The sequence below is a fragment of the Equus caballus genome, chromosome 8 (assembly GCF_041296265.1).
Source record: "Equus caballus isolate H_3958 breed thoroughbred chromosome 8, TB-T2T, whole genome shotgun sequence".
Classification (NCBI taxonomy): domain Eukaryota; kingdom Metazoa; phylum Chordata; class Mammalia; order Perissodactyla; family Equidae; genus Equus; species Equus caballus.
This window is the reverse complement of record NC_091691.1, coordinates 35878805-35899251: the sequence shown is the minus strand read 5'-3', so window position 1 is coordinate 35899251 and position 20447 is coordinate 35878805.

Below are 20447 nucleotides of genomic sequence, written 5' to 3'. Positions count from 1 at the left end.
GCGATTCGAGCAGGTGGCTCAGGCATGCTCAGCTGGTGCTTCCGGTGTCTCTGGCACGTGGCTCTGGTGTGTCTGAGAGCTGGTTCTGGCATGTCCGGTGATGATTCCAGAGTGTCCACCAAGTGGTTCTGGTATAGCTGGCAGGTGATTTTGGCGTGTCAGGAAGGTGGTTCCGGCTAGTTGAGCACGTGGATCAGGCGTGCTTGCCAGGGGGTTCAGGCGGGTCTGGCAGGTGGTTTCGGTCTGTTCGGGGTGTGGTTCCGGCATCTCAGGCACATGGTTCTGGCACATCTGAGAGGTGGTTCCGGCCAGCCCCACAGGTGTTTCTGGAGTGTCCGGCAACTGGTTCTGGCGTAGCTGGCAGGTGATGTTGACGTGACCGGCAGGTGGTTCCAGCTTGCCCGGCAGGTGATTCCGGAGTGTCTGCCGAGTGGCTCTGGCGTGGCCGGCAGGTGATTTTGGCGTGTCCAGCATGTGGTTCCGGCGAGCTCGGCAGGTGGTACCGGTGTTTCCGGAACATGGTTCTGGCACGTTTGAGAGATGGTTCCGGCATGCCCGGCAGGTGATTGCGGAGTGTATGCCAAGTGGTTCTGTCGTAGCCGGCAGGTGATTTTGCATGTCCGGCGGTGGTTCAGGAGAGTCGAGCCGGTGGTTCCGGCGTGTCCGGCAGGTGGTTCCGGTCTGTCTGGCAGGTGGTTTCGGTCTGTTCGGGGTGTGGTTCCGGCATCTCAGGCACATGGTTCTGGCACGACTGAGATGTGGTTCCGGCCGGACTGACAGGTGTTTCCATGGTGCCCGCCAACTGGTTCTGGCCTAGCTGGCAGGTGATGTTGGCGTGACCGGCATGTGCTTCCAGCCAACCCGGCAGGTGATTCCGAAGTGTTCGCCAAATGATTGTGGCGTAGCCGGCAGGTGATTTTGGCATGTCCAGCAGGTGGTTTTGGCGAGTCGAGCAGGTGGTTCTGGCGTGCTCGGCATGTGCTTCCGGTGTCATTGGCATGTGGTTCCGGCATGTCTGAGAGGTGGTTCCGCCATGCCCGGCAGGTGATTCCGGAGTGTTCGCCAAGTGTTTCTGGCGTAGCCGGCAGGTGATTTTGCATGTCCCGCGGCCGTTCCAGCGAGTCGACCCGGTGGTTCCGGCGTGTCTGGCAGGTGGTTCCGGTCTGTCTGGCATGTGGTTCTGGGGTGTCCGACACGAGGTTCTGGCACGTCTGAGAGGTTGTGTCGGCATGCCCTTCACGTGATTCCGGCGTGTCCGGCACGTGGTTCTGGTGTGTCTGAGAGCTGGTTCTGGCATGTCCAGCAGATGATTCCGGAGTGTCCACCAGGTGGTTCTGGTATACCTGGCAGGTGATTTTGGCGTGTCCAGCAGGTGGTTCCGACGAGCTCGGCAGGTGGTACCGGCGTGTCCGGAACATGGTTCTGGCACGTCTGAGAGATGGTTCCGGCATGCCCGGTAGGTGATTCCGGAGTGTTCACCAAATGGTTCTGGCGTGTCCGGCAGGTGATTTTGGTGTGTCCACCAAGTGGTTCTGGCGATTTGAGCAATTGGTTCCAGCGTGCTCGGCAGGTGCTTCCGGTGTCATTGGAATGTGCTTCTGGCATGTCTAAGAGCTCGTTCCGGCATGCACGGCAGGTGATTCCGGAGTGTTCGCCAAGTGGTTCTGGCGTAGCCGGCATGTGATTTTGCATGTCCGGCAATGGTTCCGGGGAGTCGAGCCGGTGGTTCAGGCGTGTGCGGCATGTGGTTCCGGTCTGTCCAGCAGGTGGTTCTGGCGTGTCTGGCACGAGGTTCTGGCACGTCTGAGAGGTTGTGTCGGCATGCACGTCACGTGATTCCGACGTCTCCGCCAAGTGGTTCTGGTGTAGCGGGCAGGTGATTTTGGCGTGTCCGGCAGCTGGGACCGGTGAGTCAAGCAGGTGGTTCCAGCGAGTGTTTCCTGTGTTTCTGGTCTGTCGGGGAGATGGTTCTGGCCTGTCCGGCATGTGCTTCTGGCACTTCTGAGTGGTTGTGCTGGCATGCCGGCAGGTGATTCTGGAGTGTCCGCCAAGTGGTTCTGGCGTAGCCAGCAGGTGATTTTGGCGTGTCCGGCAGGTGGTTCTGGGGAGTGGATCAGGAACTTCCGGCATTCTCGGCAGGTGCTTCCGCCGTCTCCGGCATGTGGTTGTGGCACCTCTGAGAGGTGGTTCCAGCCAGCCCGGCAGGTGATTCCGAAGTGTTACCAAATGGTTGTGGCGTAGCCAGCAGTTGATTTTGGCGTGTCCAGCAGGTGGTTTTGGCGAGTCGAGCAGGTGGTTCTGGCGTGCTCGGCAGGTGTTTCTGGTGTCATTGGCATGTGCTTCCTTCATGTCTGAGAGGTGGTTCCGCCATGCCTGGCAGGTGATTCCGGAGTGTTCGCCAAGTGGTTCTGGCATAGCCGGCATGTGATTTTGCATGTCCTGCAATGGTTCCGGGGAGTCGAGCCGGTGGTTCAGGCGTGTCCGGCATGTGGTTCCGGTCTGTCCAGCAGGTGGTTCTGGCGTGTCCGGCATGAGGTTCTGGCACGTCTGAGAGGTTGTGTCAGCATGCACGTCACGTGATTCTGGCTTCTCCGCCAAGTGGTTCTGGTGTAGCGGGCAGGTGATTTTGGCGTGTCCGGCAGGTGGGACCGGTGAGTCAAGCAGGTGGTTCCAGTGAGTGTTTCCTGTGTTTCTGGTCTGTCGGGGAGATGGTTCCGGCCTGTCCGGCACGTGCTTCGGGCACTTCGGAGGGGTTGTGCTGGCATGCCCGGCAGGTGATTCTGGAGTGTCCGCCAAGTGGTTCTGGCGTAGCCGGCAGGTGATTTTGGTGTGTCCGGCAGGTGGTTCTGGGGAGTGGATCAGGAACATCCGGCATTCTCGGCAGGTGCTTCCGCCGTCTCCGGCATGTGGTTGTGGCACCTCTGAGAGGTGGTTCCAGCATGCCCGGCATGTGATTCCGGAGTGTCCGACAAGTGGTTGTGGCGTAGCTGGCTGGGGATTCTGGTGTGTCCGGCAGGTGGTTCTGGCGAGTCAAGCAGGTGGACCCAGCGTGTCCGGCAGGTGGTTCCGGTCTGTCCTGGAGGTGGTTCCGGAGTGTCTGCCGAGTGGTCCTGGCGTAGCCGGCAGGTGATTTTGGCGTGTCCAGCATGTGGTTCAGAAGAGTGGAGCAGGTGGTTCCGGCATACTCGGCAGGTGGTTCCGGCGTGTCCGGGACATGGTCCTGGCACGTCTGAGAGGTGGTTTCGGCATGCCCGGCAGGTGATCCCGGAGAGTCCTCCATGTGGTTCTGGCGTAACCCGCAGGTGTTTCTGGTGTGTCCGGCAGGTGGCTCTGGTGAGTCGAGCAGGTGGTTCCGGCGTGCTCGACCGGTGGTTCCGGCAGGTCCGGCAGGTGTTTGCCGTCTGTCCATGACGTGGTTCCGGCATGCCCGCAAGGTGATTCTGGAGTGTCCACCAAGTGGTTTTGGCGTAGCCGGCATATGATTTTGCCTGTGAGGCAGGTGGTTCCGGCATGTCCAGCAGGTGGTTCCGGTGAGCTCGGCAGGTGCATCCTGTCTCTCGGGCACGTGGTTGTGGCACTTTTGAGAGATGGTTCCGGCATACCCGGCAGGTGATTCCGGAGTCTCCGGAATGTGGTTCTGGCTCCTCTGAGAGGTGGTTCCGGAATGCCTGACATGTGATTCCGGAGTGTCTGCTGAGTGGTTCTGGCATAGCCGGCAGGTGATTTTGGCGTGTCCAGTAGGTGGTTTTGGAGAGTCGAGCAGGTGGTTCTGGCATGCTTGGCGGTTGTTTCCGGTGTCATTGGCATGTGTTTCCGACATGTCTGCGAGGTGGTTCCGCCGTGCCTGGCAGGTGATTCCGGAGTGTCCGCCATGTGTTTCTGGCGTACCCGGCACGTGATTTTGGCATGTCCAACAGGTGTTTCTTGCGATTCGAGCAGGTGGCTCAGGCATGCTCAGCTGGTGCTTCCGGTGTCTCTGGCACGTGGCTCTGGTGTGTCTGAGAGCTGGTTCTGGCATGTCCGGTGATGATTCCGGAGTGTCCACCAAGTGGTTCTGGTATAGCTGGCAGGTGATTTTGGCGTGTCAGGAAGGTGGTTCCGGCTAGTTGAGCACGTGGATCAGGCGTGCTTGCCAGGGGGTTCAGGCGGGTCTGGCAGGTGGTTTCGGTCTGTTCGGGGTGTGGTTCCGGCATCTCAGGCACATGGTTCTGGCACATCTGAGAGGTGGTTCCGGCCGGCCCGACAGGTGTTTCCATGCTGTCCGCCAAGTGGTTCTGGCGTAGGTGGCAGGTGATGTTGACGTGACCGGCAGGTGGTTCCAGCTTGCCCGGCAGGTGATTCCGGAGTGTCTGCCGAGTGGCTCTGGCGTGGCCGGCAGGTGATTTTGGCGTGTCCAGCAGGTGGTTCCGGCGAGCTCGGCAGGTGGTACCGGCGTGTTCGGAACATGGTTCTGGCACGTCTGAGAGATGGTTCCGGCATGCCCGGCAGGTGATTCCGGAGTATTCCCCAAGTGGTTCTGGCGTAGCCGGCAGGTGATTTTGCATGTCCGGCAATGGTTCCGGCGAGTCGAGCCAGTGGTTCCGGCGTGTCCGGCAGGTGGTTCTGGCGTGTCCGGCACGAGGTTCTGGCATGTCTGAGAGGTGGTTCCGGCATGCCCAACAGGTGATTCCGGAGTGACCGCCACGTGGTTCTGGCGTACCCGGCAGGCGATTTTGGCGTGTCTGGCAGGTGTTTCTTGCAAGTCGAGCATGTGGCTCAGGCATGCTCAGCAGGTGCTTCCGGCGTGTCCGGCACGTGGTTCTGGTGTTTCTGAGAGCTGCTTCTGGCATGTCCGGCAGATGATTCCGGAGTGTCCACCAAGTGGTTCTGGCATACCCAGCAGGTGATTTTGGCATGTCAGGTAGGTGGTTCCGGCGAGTCGAGCAGGTGGATCATGCGTGCTCGGCAGGTGGTTCAGGCGGGTCTGGCAGGTGGTTTCGGTCTGTTCGGGGTGTGGTTCCGGCATCTCAGGCACATGGTTCTGGCACGTCTGAAGGTGGTTCCGGCCGGCCCGACAGGTGTTTCCATGGTGTCCGCCAAGTGGTTCTGGCGTAGGTGGCAGGTGATGTTGGCGTGACCGGCAGGAGGTTGCAGCAAGCCCAGCAGGTGATTCCGAAGTGTTCACCCACTGGTTGTGGAGTAGCCGGCAGGTGGTTCCGGCATGCCCGGCAGGTGATTCCGGAGTGTTCGCAAAGTGTTTCTGGCGTAGCGTGCAGGTGATTTTGCATGTCCGGTGGTGGTTCCGGCGAGTAGAGCCGGTGGTTCCGGCGTGTCTGGCAGGTGGCTCCGGTCTGTCCGGCAGGTGGTTCTGGGGAGTGGATCAGGAACTTCCGGCATTCTCGGCAGGTGCTTCCACCATCTCCGGCATGTGGTTGTGGCACCTCTGAGAGGTGTTTCCAGCATGCCCGGCAGGTGAGTCCGGAGTGTCTGACAAGTGGTTGTGGCGTAGCCGGCTGGTGATTCTGGCGTGTCCGGTAGGTGGTTCTGTCGAGTCAAGCATGTGGTCCCGGCGTGTCCGGCAGGTGGTTCCGGTCTGTCCTAGAGGTGGTTCCGAGGGTCTGCCGAGTGATTCTGGCGTAGCCGGCAGGTGATTCTGGCGTGTCCAGCAGGTGGTTCTGGCGAGTCAAGCATGTGGTCCCAGCGTGTCCGGCAGGTGGTTCTGGCATCCCCGTTAGGTGATTCCGGAGTGTCCGCCAAGTGTTTCTGGCATACCCGGCAGGTGATTTTGGCATGTCCGACAGGTGTTTCTTGCGAGTCGAGCAGGTGGCTGAGGAATGCTCAGCAGGTGCTTCCGGAGTCTCTGGCACGTGGTTCTGTTGTGTCTGAGAGCTGGTTCTGGCATGTCCAGCAGACGATTCCGGAGTGTCCACCAAGTGGTTCTGGTATACCTGGCAGGTGATTTTGGCGTGTCCAGCAGGTGGTTCCGGCGAGCTCGGCAGGTGGTACCGGCGTTTCCGGAACATGGTTCTGGCACGTTTGAGAGATGGTTCCGGCATGCCCGGCAGGTGATTGCGGAGTGTATGCCAAGTGATTCTGTCGTAGCCGGCAGGTGATTTTGCCTGTCCGGCGGTGGCTCAGGAGAGTCGAGCCGGTGGTTCCGGCGTGTCCGGCAGGTGGTTCCGGTCTGTCTGGCAGGTGGTTTCGGTCTGTTCGGGGTGTGGTTCCGGCATCTCAGGCACATGGTTCTGGCACGACTGAGATGTGGTTCCGGCCGGACCGACAGGTGTTTCCATGGTGCCCGCCAACTGGTTCTGGCCTAGCTGGCAGGTGATGTTGGCGTGACCGGCATGTGCTTCCAGCCAACCCGGCAGGTGATTCCGAAGTGTTCGCCAAATGATTGTGGCGTAGCCGGCAGGTGACTTTGGCATGTCCAGCAGGTGGTTTTGGCGAGTCAAGCAGGTGGTTCTGGCGTGCTCGGCATGTGCTTCCGGTGTCATTGGCATGTGGTTCCGGCATGTCTGAGAGGTGGTTCCGCCATGCCCGGCAGGTGATTCCGGAGTGTTCGCCAAGTGTTTCTGGCATAGCGTGCAGGTGATTTTGCATGTCCGGTGGTGGTTCCGGCGAGTAGAGCCGGTGGTTCCGGCATGACTGGCAGGTGGCTCCGGTCTGTCCGGCAGGTGGTTCTGGGGAGTGGATCAGGAACTTCCGGCGTTCTCGGCAGGTGCTTCCGCCGTCTCCGGCATGTGGTTGTGGCACCTCTGAGAGGTGGTTCCAGCATGCCCGGCAGGTGGTTCCGGAGTGTCTGGCAAGTGGTTGTGGCATAGCTGGCTGGGGATTCTGGCGTGTCCAGCAGGTGGTTCTGGCGAGTCAAGCATGTGGTCCCAGCGTGTCCGGCAGGTGGTTCTGGCATCCCCGTTAGGTGATTCCGGAGTGTCCGCCAAGTGTTTCTGGCATACCCGGCAGGTGATTTTGGCATGTCCGACAGGTGTTTCTTGCGAGTCGAGCAGGTGGCTGAGGAATGCTCAGCAGGTGATTCCGGCGTCTCTGGCCCGTGGTTCTGTTGTGTCTGAGAGCTGGTTCTGGCATGTCCAGCAGACGATTCCGGAGTGTCCACCAAGTGGTTCTGGTATACCTGGCAGGTGATTTTGGCGTGTCCAGCATGTGGTTCCGGCGAGCTCGGCAGGTGGTACCGGCGTTTCCGGAACATGGTTCTGGCACGTTTGAGAGATGGTTCCGGCATGCCCGGCAGGTGATTGCGGAGTGTATGCCAAGTGGTTCTGTCGTAGCCGGCAGGTGATTTTGCATGTCCCGCGGCCGTTCCAGCGAGTTGACCCGGTGGTTCCGGCGTGTCTGGCAGGTGGTTCCGGTCTGTCTGTCATGTGGTTCTGGGGTGTCCGACACGAGGTTCTGGCACGTCTGAGAGGTTGTGTCGGCATGCCCTTCACGTGATTCCGGCGTGTCCGGCACGTGGTTCTGGTGTGTCTGAGAGCTGGTTCTGGCATGTCCAGCAGATGATTCCGGAGTGTCCACCAGGTGGTTCTGGTATACCTGGCAGGTGATTTTGGCGTGTCCAGCAGGTGGTTCCGACGAGCTCGGCAGGTGGTACCGGCGTGTCCGGAACATGGTTCTGGCACGTCTGAGAGATGGTTCCGGCATGGCCGGCAGGTGACTCCGGAGTGTCTGGCATGTGGTTCTGGCACGTCTGAGAGGTGGTTCCGGCATGCCCGGCAGGTGGTTCCGGAGTGTCCGCCATGTGGTTCTGGCGTACCCGGCAGGTGATTTTGGCGTGTCTGGCAGGTGTTTCTTGCGAGTCGAGCATGTGGCTCAGGCATGCTCAGCAGGTGCTTCCGGCGTGTCCGGCACGTGGTTCTGGTGTGTCTGAGAGCTGGTTCTTGCATGTCCGGCAGATGATTCCGGAGTGTCCAACAAGTGGTTCTGGCATACCCGGCAGGTGATTTTGGCATGTCAGTTAGGTGGTTCCGGCGAGTCGAGTAGGTGGTTCTGGCATCTCAGCAGGTGGTTCAGGCGGGTTTGACAGGTGGTTTCGGTCTCTTCGGGGTGTGGTTCCGGCATCTCAGGCACATGATTCTGGCGTGTCTGAGAGTTGGTTCCGGCCGGCCCGACAGGTGGTTCCAGAGTGTCTGCCGAGTGGTTCTGGCGCAACCGGCAGGTGATTCTTGCGTCTCCAACAGGTGGTTCTGGGGCGGGGATCAGGTGGTTCCGGCATACTCGGCAGGTGGTACCGGCGTGTCCGGAACATGGTTCTGGGAAGTCTGAGAGGTGGTTCCAGCGTGTCCGGCAGGTGGTTCCGCTCTGTCCGGCAGGTGGTTCTGGTGTGTCCGGCACGATGTTCTGGCACGTCTGAGACGTGATTCCGGCATGCCCGACAGGTGATTCCGAGTTTCCACCACGTGGTTGGGCGTATCCGGCAGGCGATTTCGGCGTGTCTGGCAGGTGTTTCTTGCAAGTCGAGCATGTGGCTCAGGCATGCTCAGCAGGTGCTTCCGGCGTGTCCGGCACGTGGTTCTGGTGTGTCTGAGTGCTGGATCTGGCATGTCCGGCAGATGATTCCGCAGTGTACACCAAGTGGTTCTGGCATACCCGGCAGGTGATTTTGGCATGTCAGGTAGGTGGTTCCGGCGAGTCGAGTAGGTGGTTCCGGCATGCCCGACAGGTGATTCCGGAGTCTCCAGCATGTGGTTCTGGCACCTCTGAGAGGTGGTTCCGGCATGCCCGGCAGGTGATTCCGGAGTGTTCGCAAAGTGTTTCTGGCGTAGCATGCAGTTGATTTTGCATGTCCGGTGTTGGTTCCGGCCAGTAGAGCCGGTGGTTCCGGCATGTCTGGCAGGTGGCTCCGGTCTGTCCGGCAGGTGGTTCTGGCGTGTCCGGCACGAGGTTCTGGCACTTCTGGGATTTTGTGCTGGTATGCCCGGCAGATGATTCCGGAGTGTTCGCCAAGTGGTTCTGGTGTAGTCGGCAGGTGATTTTGCATGTCCGGCGGTGGTTCCGGCGAGTCGAGCCGGTGGTTCCGGCGTGTCCGGCAGGTGGTTCCGGTCTGTCCAGCAGGTGGTTCTGGCACTTCTGAGTGGTTCTGCTGGCATGCCCGGCAGGTGATTCTGGAGTGTCCGCCAGGTGGTTTTGGCATAGCCGGCATGTGATTTTGGCCTGTCAGGCAGGTGGTTCCGGCATGTGCAGCAGGTGATTCCGGCATGTCCAGCAGGTGGCTCAGGCATGCTCAGCAGGTGATTCCGGCGTCTCTGGCTCGTGGTTCTGGGGTGTCTGAGAGCTGGTTCTGGCATGTCTGGCAGATGATTCCGGAGTGTCCACCAACTGGTTCTGGCATACCCAGCAGGTGATTTTGGCATGTCAGGTAGGTGGTTCCGGCGAGTCGAGCAGGTGGATCAGGCGTGCTCGGCAGGTGGTTCAGGCGGGTCTGGCAGGTGGTTTCGGTCTGTTCGGGGTGTGGTTCCGGCATCTCAGGCACATGGTTCTGGCACATCTGAGAGGTGGTTCCGGCCGGCCCGACAGGTGTTTCCATGCTGTCCGCCAAGTGGTTCTGGCGTAGGTGGCAGGTGATGTTGGCGTGACCGGCAGGAGGTTCCAGCAAGCCCAGCAGGTGATTCCGAAGTGTTCAGCCACTGGTTGTGGCGTAGCCGGCAGGTGATTTTGGCGTGTCCGGCAGGTGGTTCTGGGGAGCAGATCAGGAACTTCCGGCATTCTCGGCAGGTGGTTCCGGCGTGTCCGGCACATGGTTCTGGCACGTCTGAGAGTTGGTTCCGGCATGCCTGGCAGTGATCCCCGAGAGTCCTCCAAGTGATTCTGGCGTATCCCGCAGGTGTTTCTGGTGTGTCCGGCAGGTGGCTCTGGTGAGTCGAGCAGGTGGTTCCGGCGTGCTCGGCAGGTGGTTCCGGCAGGTCCGGCAGGTGTTTGCCGTCTGTCCATGACGTGGTTCCGGCATGCCCGCAAGGTGATTCTGGAGTGTCCACCAAGTGGTTTTGGCGTAGCCGGCATATGATTTTGGCCTGTGAGGCAGGTGGTTCCGGCGAGCTCAGCAGGTGCTTCCGGTCTCTCCGGCACGTGGTTGTGGCACGTCTGAGAGATGTTTCCGGCATGCCCGACAGGTGATTCCGGAGTCTCTGGCATGTGGCTCTGGCACCTCTGCGAGGTGGTTCTGGCATGCTCGGCAGGTGATTCTGGAGTCTCCGGCATGTGGTTCTGGCACCTCTGAGAGGTGGTTCTGGCATGCTCGGCAGGTGATTCTGGAGTCTCCGGCATGTGGTTGCGGCACCTCTGAGAGGTGGTTCCAGCAAGCCTGGCAGGTGATTCCGGAGTGTCTGCCGAGTGGTTCTGGCACTGCCGGTAGCTGGTGTTGGCGTGTCCAGCAGCTGGTTCTGGCGAGCTCGGCAGGTGGTACCGGCCTGTCCGGAACATGGTTCTGGCACGTCTGAGAGATGGTTCCGGCATGCTAGGTAGGTGGTTCCGGATGGTCTGCCGAGTGGTTCTGGCGTAGCCGGCAGGTGATTCTGGCGTGTCCAGCAGGTGGTTCTGGGGAGTGGATCAGGTGGTTCCGGCATACTCAGCAGGTGGTACCGGCGTGTCCGGAACATGGTTCTGGCAAGTCTGAGAGGTGGTTCTGGCATGCCCGGCAGGTGATTCCGGAGTGTTCACCAAGTGGTTCTGGCGTAGCCGGCAGGTGATTTTGCATGTCCGGCGGTGGTTCCGGCGAGTCGAGCCGGTGGTTCCGGCGTGTCCGGCAGGTGGTTCCGGTCTGTCCAGCAGGTGGTTCTGGCGTGTCCGGCACGAGGTTCTGGCACGTCTGAGAGGTGGTTCCGGCATTCCCGACAGGTGATTCCACAGTGTCCGCCACGTGGTACTGGCATACCCGGCAGGTGATTTTGGCGTGTCAGGTAGGTTGTTCCGGACAGTCGAGTAGGTGGTTCCGGCGTGCTCGGCAGGTGGTTCAGGCGGGTCTGGCAGGTGGTTTCGGTCTGTTCGGGGTGTGGTTCCGGCATCTCACGCACATGGTTCTGGCACGTCTGAGAGGTGGTTCCGGCCGGCCCGACAGGTGTTTCCATGGTGTCCGCCTAGTGGTTGTGGCATAGCTGGCAGGTGATGTTGGCATGACCGGCAGGTGTTTCCAGCCAGCCCAGCAGGTGATTCCGAAGTGTTCACCAAATGGTTGTGGCGTAGCCGGCAGGTCATTTTGGTGTGTCCAGCAGGTGGTTTTGGCGAGTCGAGCAGGTGGTTCTGGCGTGCTCGGCAGGTGCTTCCGGTGTCATTGGCATGTGGTTCCTTCATGTTTGAAAGGTGGTTCCGCCATGCCCTGCAGGTTATTCCGGAGTGTTCGCCAAGTGGTTCTGGCGTAGCCGGCAGGTGATTTTGCATGTCCGGCAATGGTTCCGGCGAGTTGAGCCGGTGGTTCCTGCGTGTCCAGCAGGTGGTTCTGGTCTGTCCAGCAGGTGGTTCTGGGGTGTCCTGAACGAGGTTCTGGCACGTGTGAGAGGTTGTGTCGGCATGCACTACACGTGATTCCGGCTTGTCGGCCAATTGGTTCTGGTGTAGCGGGCAGGTGATTTTGGCGTGTCCGGCAGGTGGGACCGGTGAGTCAAGCAGGTGGTTCCAGTGAGTGTTTCCTGTGTTTCTGGTCTGTCGGGGAGATGGTTCCGGCCTGTCCGGCACGTGCTTCGGGCACTTCGGAGGGGTTGTGCTGGCATGCCCGGCAGGTGATTCTGGAGTGTCCGCCAAGTGGTTCTGGCGTAGCCGGCAGGTGATTTTGGTGTGTCCGGCAGGTGGTTCTGGGGAGTGGATCAGGAACATCCGGCATTCTCGGCAGGTGCTTCCGCCGTCTCCGGCATGTGGTTGTGGCACCTCTGAGAGGTGGTTCCAGCATGCCCGGCATGTGATTCCGGAGTGTCCGACAAGTGGTTGTGGCGTAGCTGGCTGGGGATTCTGGCGTGTCCGGCAGGTGGTTCTGGCGAGTCAAGCAGGTGGACCCAGCGTGTCCGGCAGGTGGTTCCGGTCTGTCCTGGAGGTGGTTCCGGAGTGTCTGCCGAGTGGTCCTGGCGTAGCCGGCAGGTGATTTTGGCGTGTCCAGCATGTGGTTCAGAAGAGTGGAGCAGGTGGTTCCGGCATACTCGGCAGGTGGTTCCGGCGTGTCCGGGACATGGTCCTGGCTCGTCTGAGAGGTGGTTTCGGCATGCCCGGCAGGTGATCCCGGAGAGTCCTCCATGTGGTTCTGGCGTAACCCGCAGGTGTTTCTGGTGTGTCCGGCAGGTGGCTCTGGTGAGTCGAGCAGGTGGTTCCGGCGTGCTCGGCAGGTGGTTCCGGCAGGTCCGGCAGGTGTTTGCCGTCTGTCCATGACGTGGTTCCGGCATGCCCGCAAGGTGATTCTGGAGTGTCCACCAAGTGGTTTTGGCGTAGCCGGCATATGATTTTGCCTGTGAGGCAGGTGGTTCCGGCATGTCCAGCAGGTGGTTCCGGTGAGCTCGGCAGGTGCATCCTGTCTCTCGGACACGTGGTTGTGGCACTTTTGAGAGATGGTTCCGGCATACCCGGCAGGTGATTCCGGAGTCTCCGGCATGTGGTTCTGGCTCCTCTGAGAGGTGGTTCCGGAATGCCTGACATGTGATTCCGGAGTGTCTGCTGAGTGGTTCTGGCATAGCCGGCAGGTGATTTTGGCGTGTCCAGTAGGTGGTTTTGGAGAGTCGAGCAGGTGGTTCTGGCACGCTTGACGGTTGTTTCCGGTGTCATTGGCATGTGTTTCCGACATGTCTGCGAGGTGGTTCCGCCGTGCCTGGCAGGTGATTCCGGAGTGTCCGCCATGTGTTTCTGGCGTACCCGGCACGTGATTTTGGCATGTCCAACAGGTGTTTCTTGCGATTCGAGCAGGTGGCTCAGGCATGCTCAGCTGGTGCTTCCGGTGTCTCTGGCACGTGGCTCTGGTGTGTCTGAGAGCTGGTTCTGGCATGTCCGGTGATGATTCCGGAGTGTCCACCAAGTGGTTCTGGTATAGCTGGCAGGTGATTTTGGCGTGTCAGGAAGGTGGTTCCGGCTAGTTGAGCACGTGGATCAGGCGTGCTTGCCAGGGGGTTCAGGCGGGTCTGGCAGGTGGTTTCGGTCTGTTCGGGGTGTGGTTCCGGCATCTCAGGCACATGGTTCTGGCACATCTGAGAGGTGGTTCCGGCCAGCCCCACAGGTGTTTCTGGAGTGTCCGGCAACTGGTTCTGGCGTAGCTGGCAGGTGATGTTGACGTGACCGGCAGGTGGTTCCAGCTTGCCCGGCAGGTGATTCCGGAGTGTCTGCCGAGTGGCTCTGGCGTGGCCGGCAGGTGATTTTGGCGTGTCCAGCAGGTGGTTCCGGCGAGCTCGGCAGGTGGTACCGGCGTGTTCGGAACATGGTTCTGGCACGTCTGAGAGATGGTTCCGGCATGCCCGGCAGGTGATTCCGGAGTATTCCCCAAGTGGTTCTGGCGTAGCTGGCAGGTGATTTTGCATGTCCGGCAATGGTTCCGGCGAGTCGAGCCAGTGGTTCCGGCGTGTCCGGCAGGTGGTTCTGGCGTGTCCGGCACGAGGTTCTGGCATGTCTGAGAGGTGGTTCCGGCATGCCCAACAGGTGATTCCGGAGTGACCGCCACGTGGTTCTGGCGTACCCGGCAGGCGATTTTGGCGTGTCTGGCAGGTGTTTCTTGCAAGTCGAGCATGTGGCTCAGGCATGCTCAGCAGGTGCTTCCGGCGTGTCCGGCACGTGGTTCTGGTGTTTCTGAGAGCTGCTTCTGGCATGTCCGGCAGATGATTCCGGAGTGTCCACCAAGTGGTTCTGGCATACCCAGCAGGTGATTTTGGCATGTCAGGTAGGTGGTTCCGGCGAGTCGAGCAGGTGGATCATGCGTGCTCGGCAGGTGGTTCAGGCGGGTCTGGCAGGTGGTTTCGGTCTGTTCGGGGTGTGGTTCCGGCATCTCAGGCACATGGTTCTGGCACGTCTGAAGGTGGTTCCGGCCGGCCCGACAGGTGTTTCCATGGTGTCCGCCAAGTGGTTCTGGCGTAGGTGGCAGGTGATGTTGGCGTGACCGGCAGGAGGTTGCAGCAAGCCCAGCAGGTGATTCCGAAGTGTTCACCCACTGGTTGTGGAGTAGCCGGCAGGTGGTTCCGGCATGCCCGGCAGGTGATTCCGGAGTGTTCGCAAAGTGTTTCTGGCGTAGCGTGCAGGTGATTTTGCATGTCCGGTGGTGGTTCCGGCGAGTAGAGCCGGTGGTTCCGGCATGTCTGGCAGGTGGCTCCGGTCTGTCCGGCAGGTGGTTCTGGGGAGTGGATCAGGAACTTCCGGCATTCTCGGCAGGTGCTTCCGCCATCTCCGGCATGTGGTTGTGGCACCTCTGAGAGGTGTTTCCAGCATGCCCGGCAGGTGAGTCCGGAGTGTCTGACAAGTGGTTGTGGCGTAGCCGGCTGGTGATTCTGGCGTGTCCGGTAGGTGGTTCTGTCGAGTCAAGCATGTGGTCCCGGCGTGTCCGGCAGGTGGTTCCGGTCTGTCCTAGAGGTGGTTCCGAGGGTCTGCCGAGTGATTCTGGCGTAGCCGGCAGGTGATTCTGGCGTGTCCAGCAGGTGGGACCGGTGAGTCAAGCAGGTGGTTCCGGCGAGTGTTTCCTGTGTTTCCGGTCTATGCGGGAGATGGTTCCGGCCTGTCCGGCACGTGCTTCTGGCACGTCGCGGAGGTTGTGCTGGCATGCCCGGCAGGTGATTCTGGAGAGTCCGCCAAGTGGTTCTGGCATAGCCGGCAGGTGATTTTGGCGTGTCCGGCAGGTGGTTCTGGGGAGTGGATCAGGAACTTCCGGCGTTCTCGGCAGGTGCTTCCGCCATCTCCGGCATGTGGTTCTGGCACCCCTGAGAGGTGTTTCCAGCATGCCCGGCAGGTGAGTCTGGAGTGTCTGACAAGTGGTTGTGGCGTAGCCGGCTGGTGATTCTGGCGTGTCCGGTAGGTGGTTCTGTCGAGTCAAGCATGTGGTCCCGGCGTGTCCGGCAGGTGGTTCCGGTCTGTCCTAGAGGTGGTTCCGAGGGTCTGCCGAGTGATTCTGGCGTAGCCGGCAGGTGATTCTGGCGTGTCCAGCAGGTGGGACCGGTATGTCAAGCAGGTGGTTCCAGCGAGTGTTTCCTGTGTTTCCGGTCTATGCGGGAGATGGTTCCGGCCTGTCCGGCACGTGCTTCTGGCACGTCGCGGAGGTTGTGCTGGCATGCCCGGCAGGTGATTCTGGAGAGTCCGCCAAGTGGTTCTGGCATAGCCAGCAGGTGATTTTGGCGTGTCCGGCAGGTGGTTCTGGGGAGTGGATCAGGAACTTCCGGCGTTCTCGGCAGGTGCTTCCGCCGTCTCCGGCATGTGGTTGTGGCACCTCTGAGAGGTGGTTCCAGCATGCCCGGCAGGTGGTTCCGGAGTGTCTGGCAAGTGGTTGTGGCGTAGCTGGCTGGGGATTCTGGCGTGTCCAGCAGGTGGTTCTGGCGAGTCAAGCATGTGGTCCCAGCGTGTCCGGCAGGTGGTTCTGGCATCCCCGTTAGGTGATTCCGGAGTGTCCGCCAAGTGTTTCTGGCATACCCGGCAGGTGATTTTGGCATGTCCGACAGGTGTTTCTTGCGAGTCGAGCAGGTGGCTGAGGAATGCTCAGCAGGTGCTTCCGGCGTCTCTGGCCCGTGGTTCTGTTGTGTCTGAGAGCTGGTTCTGGCATGTCCAGCAGACGATTCCGGAGTGTCCACCAAGTGGTTCTGGTATACCTGGCAGGTGATTTTGGCGTGTCCAGCATGTGGTTCCGGCGAGCTCGGCAGGTGGTACCGGCGTTTCCGGAACATGGTTCTGGCACGTTTGAGAGATGGTTCCGGCATGCCCGGCAGGTGATTGCGGAGTGTATGCCAAGTGGTTCTGTCGTAGCCGGCAGGTGATTTTGCATGTCCGGCGGTGGTTCAGGAGAGTCGAGCCGGTGGTTCCGGCGTGTCTGGCAGGTGGTTCCGGTCTGTCTGGCAGGTGGTTTCGGTCTGTTCGGGGTGTGGTTCCGGCATCTCAGGCACATGGTTCTGGCACGACTGAGATGTGGTTCCGGCCGGACTGACAGGTGTTTCCATGGTGCCCGCCAACTGGTTCTGGCCTAGCTGGCAGGTGATGTTGGCGTGACCGGCATGTGCTTCCAGCCAACCCGGCAGGTGATTCCGAAGTGTTCGCCAAATGATTGTGGCGTAGCCGGCAGGTGATTTTGGCATGTCCAGCAGGTGGTTTTGGCGAGTCGAGCAGGTGGTTCTGGCGTGCTCGGCATGTGCTTCCGGTGTCATTGGCATGTGGTTCCGGCATGTCTGAGAGGTGGTTCCGCCATGCCCGGCAGGTGATTCCGGAGTGTTCGCCAAGTGTTTCTGGCGTAGCCGGCAGGTGATTTTGCATGTCCCGCGGCCGTTCCAGCGAGTCGACCCGGTGGTTCCGGCGTGTCTGGCAGGTGGTTCCGGTCTGTCTGGCATGTGGTTCTGGGGTGTCCGACACGAGGTTCTGGCACGTCTGAGAGGTTGTGTCGGCATGCCCTTCACGTGATTCCGGCGTGTCCGGCACGTGGTTCTGGTGTGTCTGAGAGCTGGTTCTGGCATGTCCAGCAGATGATTCCGGAGTGTCCACCAGGTGGTTCTGGTATACCTGGCAGGTGATTTTGGCGTGTCCAGCAGGTGGTTCCGACGAGCTCGGCAGGTGGTACCGGCGTGTCCGGAACATGGTTCTGGCACGTCTGAGAGATGGTTCCGGCATGCCCGGTAGGTGATTCCGGAGTGTTCACCAAATGGTTCTGGCGTGGCCGGCAGGTGATTTTGGTGTGTCCACCAAGTGGTTCTGGCGATTTGAGCAATTGGTTCCAGTGTGCTCGGCAGGTGCTTCCGGTGTCATTGGAATGTGCTTCTGGCATGTCTAAGAGGTCGTTCCGGCATGCACGGCAGGTGATTCCGGAGTGTTCGCCAAGTGGTTCTGGCGTAGCCGGCATGTGATTTTGCATGTCCGGCAATGGTTCCGGGGAGTCGAGCCGGTGGTTCAGGCGTGTGCGGCATGTGGTTCCGGTCTGTCCAGCAGGTGGTTCTGGCGTGTCTGGCACGAGGTTCTGGCACGTCTGAGAGGTTGTGTCGGCATGCACGTCACGTGATTCCGACGTCTCCGCCAAGTGGTTCTGGTGTAGCGGGCAGGTGATTTTGGCGTGTCCGGCAGCTGGGACCGGTGAGTCAAGCAGGTGGTTCCAGCGAGTGTTTCCTGTGTTTCTGGTCTGTCGGGGAGATGGTTCTGGCCTGTCCGGCATGTGCTTCTGGCACTTCTGAGTGGTTGTGCTGGCATGCCGGCAGGTGATTCTGGAGTGTCCGCCAAGTGGTTCTGGCGTAGCCAGCAGGTGATTTTGGCGTGTCCGGCAGGTGGTTCTGGGGAGTGGATCAGGAACTTCCGGCATTCTCGGCAGGTGCTTCCGCCGTCTCCGGCATGTGGTTGTGGCACCTCTGAGAGGTGGTTCCAGCCAGCCCGGCAGGTGATTCCGAAGTGTTACCAAATGGTTGTGGCGTAGCCAGCAGTTGATTTTGGCGTGTCCAGCAGGTGGTTTTGGCGAGTCGAGCAGGTGGTTCTGGCGTGCTCGGCAGGTGTTTCTGGTGTCATTGGCATGTGCTTCCTTCATGTCTGAGAGGTGGTTCCGCCATGCCTGGCAGGTGATTCCGGAGTGTTCGCCAAGTGGTTCTGGCATAGCCGGCATGTGATTTTGCATGTCCTGCAGTGGTTCCGGGGAGTCGAGCCGGTGGTTCAGGCGTGTCCGGCATGTGGTTCCGGTCTGTCCAGCAGGTGGTTCTGGCGTGTCCGGCATGAGGTTCTGGCACGTCTGAGAGGTTGTGTCAGCATGCACGTCACGTGATTCTGGCTTCTCCACCAAGTGGTTCTGGTGTAGCGGGCAGGTGATTTTGGCGTGTCCGGCAGGTGGGACCGGTGAGTCAAGCAGGTGGTTCCAGTGAGTGTTTCCTGTGTTTCTGGTCTGTCGGGGAGATGGTTCCGGCCTGTCCGGCACGTGCTTCTGGCACTTCGGAGGGGTTGTGCTGGCATGCCCGGCAGGTGATTCTGGAGTGTCCACCAAGTGGTTCTGGCGTAGCCGGCAGGTGATTTTGGTGTGTCCGGCAGGTGGTTCTGGGGAGTGGATCAGGAACATCCGGCATTCTCGGCAGGTGCTTCCGCCGTCTCCGGCATGTGGTTGTGGCACCTCTGAGAGGTGGTTCCAGCATGCCCGGCATGTGATTCCGGAGTGTCCGACAAGTGGTTGTGGCGTAGCTGGCTGGGGATTCTGGTGTGTCCGGCAGGTGGTTCTGGCGAGTCAAGCAGGTGGACCCAGCGTGTCCGGCAGGTGGTTCCGGTCTGTCCTGGAGGTGGTTCCGGAGTGTCTGCCGAGTGGTCCTGGCGTAGCCGGCAGGTGATTTTGGCGTGTCCAGCATGTGGTTCAGAAGAGTGGAGCAGGTGGTTCCGGCATACTCGGCAGGTGGTTCCGGCGTGTCCGGGACATGGTCCTGGCACGTCTGAGAGGTGGTTTCGGCATGCCCGGCAGGTGATCCCGGAGAGTCCTCCATGTGGTTCTGGCGTAACCCGCAGGTGTTTCTGGTGTGTCCGGCAGGTGGCTCTGGTGAGTCGAGCAGGTGGTTCCGGCGTGCTCGACCGGTGGTTCCGGCAGGTCCGGCAGGTGTTTGCCGTCTGTCCATGACGTGGTTCCGGCATGCCCGCAAGGTGATTCTGGAGTGTCCACCAAGTGGTTTTGGCGTAGCCGGCATATGATTTTGCCTGTGAGGCAGGTGGTTCCGGCATGTCCAGCAGGTGGTTCCGGTGAGCTCGGCAGGTGCATCCTGTCTCTCGGGCACGTGGTTGTGGCACTTTTGAGAGATGGTTCCGGCATACCCGGCAGATGATTCCGGAGTCTCCGGCATGTGGTTCTGGCTCCTCTGAGAGGTGGTTCCGGAATGCCTGACATGTGATTCCGGAGTGTCTGCTGAGTGGTTCTGGCATAGCCGGCAGGTGATTTTGGCGTGTCCAGTAGGTGGTTTTGGAGAGTCGAGCAGGTGGTTCTGGCATGCTTGGCGGTTGTTTCCGGTGTCATTGGCATGTGTTTCCGACATGTCTGCGAGGTGGTTCCGCCGTGCCTGGCAGGTGATTCCGGAGTGTCCGCCATGTGTTTCTGGCGTACCCGGCACGTGATTTTGGCATGTCCAACAGGTGTTTCTTGCGATTCGAGCAGGTGGCTCAGGCATGCTCAGCTGGTGCTTCCGGTGTCTCTGGCACGTGGCTCTGGTGTGTCTGAGAGCTGGTTCTGGCATGTCCGGTGATGATTCCGGAGTGTCCACCAAGTGGTTCTGGTATAGCTGGCAGGTGATTTTGGCGTGTCAGGAAGGTGGTTCCGGCTAGTTGAGCACGTGGATCAGGCGTGCTTGCCAGGGGGTTCAGGCGGGTCTGGCAGGTGGTTTCGGTCTGTTCGGGGTGTGGTTCCGGCATCTCAGGCACATGGTTCTGGCACATCTGAGAGGTGGTTCCGGCCAGCCCCACAGGTGTTTCTGGAGTGTCCGGCAACTGGTTCTGGCGTAGCTGGCAGGTGATGTTGACGTGACCGGCAGGTGGTTCCAGCTTGCCCGGCAGGTGATTCCGGAGTGTCTGCCGAGTGGCTCTGGCGTGGCCGGCAGGTGATTTTGGCGTGTCCAGCAGGTGGTTCCGGCGAGCTCGGCAGGTGGTACCGGCGTGTTCGGAACATGGTTCTGGCACGTCTGAGAGATGGTTCCGGCATGCCCGGCAGGTGATTCCGGAGTATTCCCCAAGTGGTTCTGGCGTAGCCGGCAGGTGATTTTGCATGTCCGGCAATGGTTCCGGCAAGTCGAGCCAGTGGTTCCGGCGTGTCCGGCAGGTGGTTCTGGCGTGTCCGGCACGAGGTTCTGGCATGTCTGAGAGGTGGTTCCGGCATGCCCAACAGGTGATTCCGGAGTGACCGCCACGTGGTTCTGGCGTACCCGGCAGGCGATTTTGGCGTGTCTGGCAGGTGTTTCTTGCAAGTCGAGCATGTGGCTCAGGCATGCTCAGCAGGTGCTTCCGGCGTGTCCGGCACGTGGTTCTGGTGTTTCTGAGAGCTGCTTCTGGCATGTCCGGCAGATGATTCCGGAGTGTCCACCAAGTGGTTCTGGCATACCCAGCAGGTGATTTTGGCATGTCAGGTAGGTGGTTCCGGCGAGTCGAGCAGGTGGATCATGCGTGCTCGGCAGGTGGTTCAGGCGGGTCTGGCAGGTGGTTTCGGTCTGTTCGGGGTGTGGTTCCGGCATCTCAGGCACATGGTTCTGGCACGTCTGAAGGTGGTTCCGGCCGGCCCGACAGGTGTTTCCATGGTGTCCGCCAAGTGGTTCTGGCGTAGGTGGCAGGTGATGTTGGCGTGACCGGCAGGAGGTTGCAGCAAGCCCAGCAGGTGATTCCGAAGT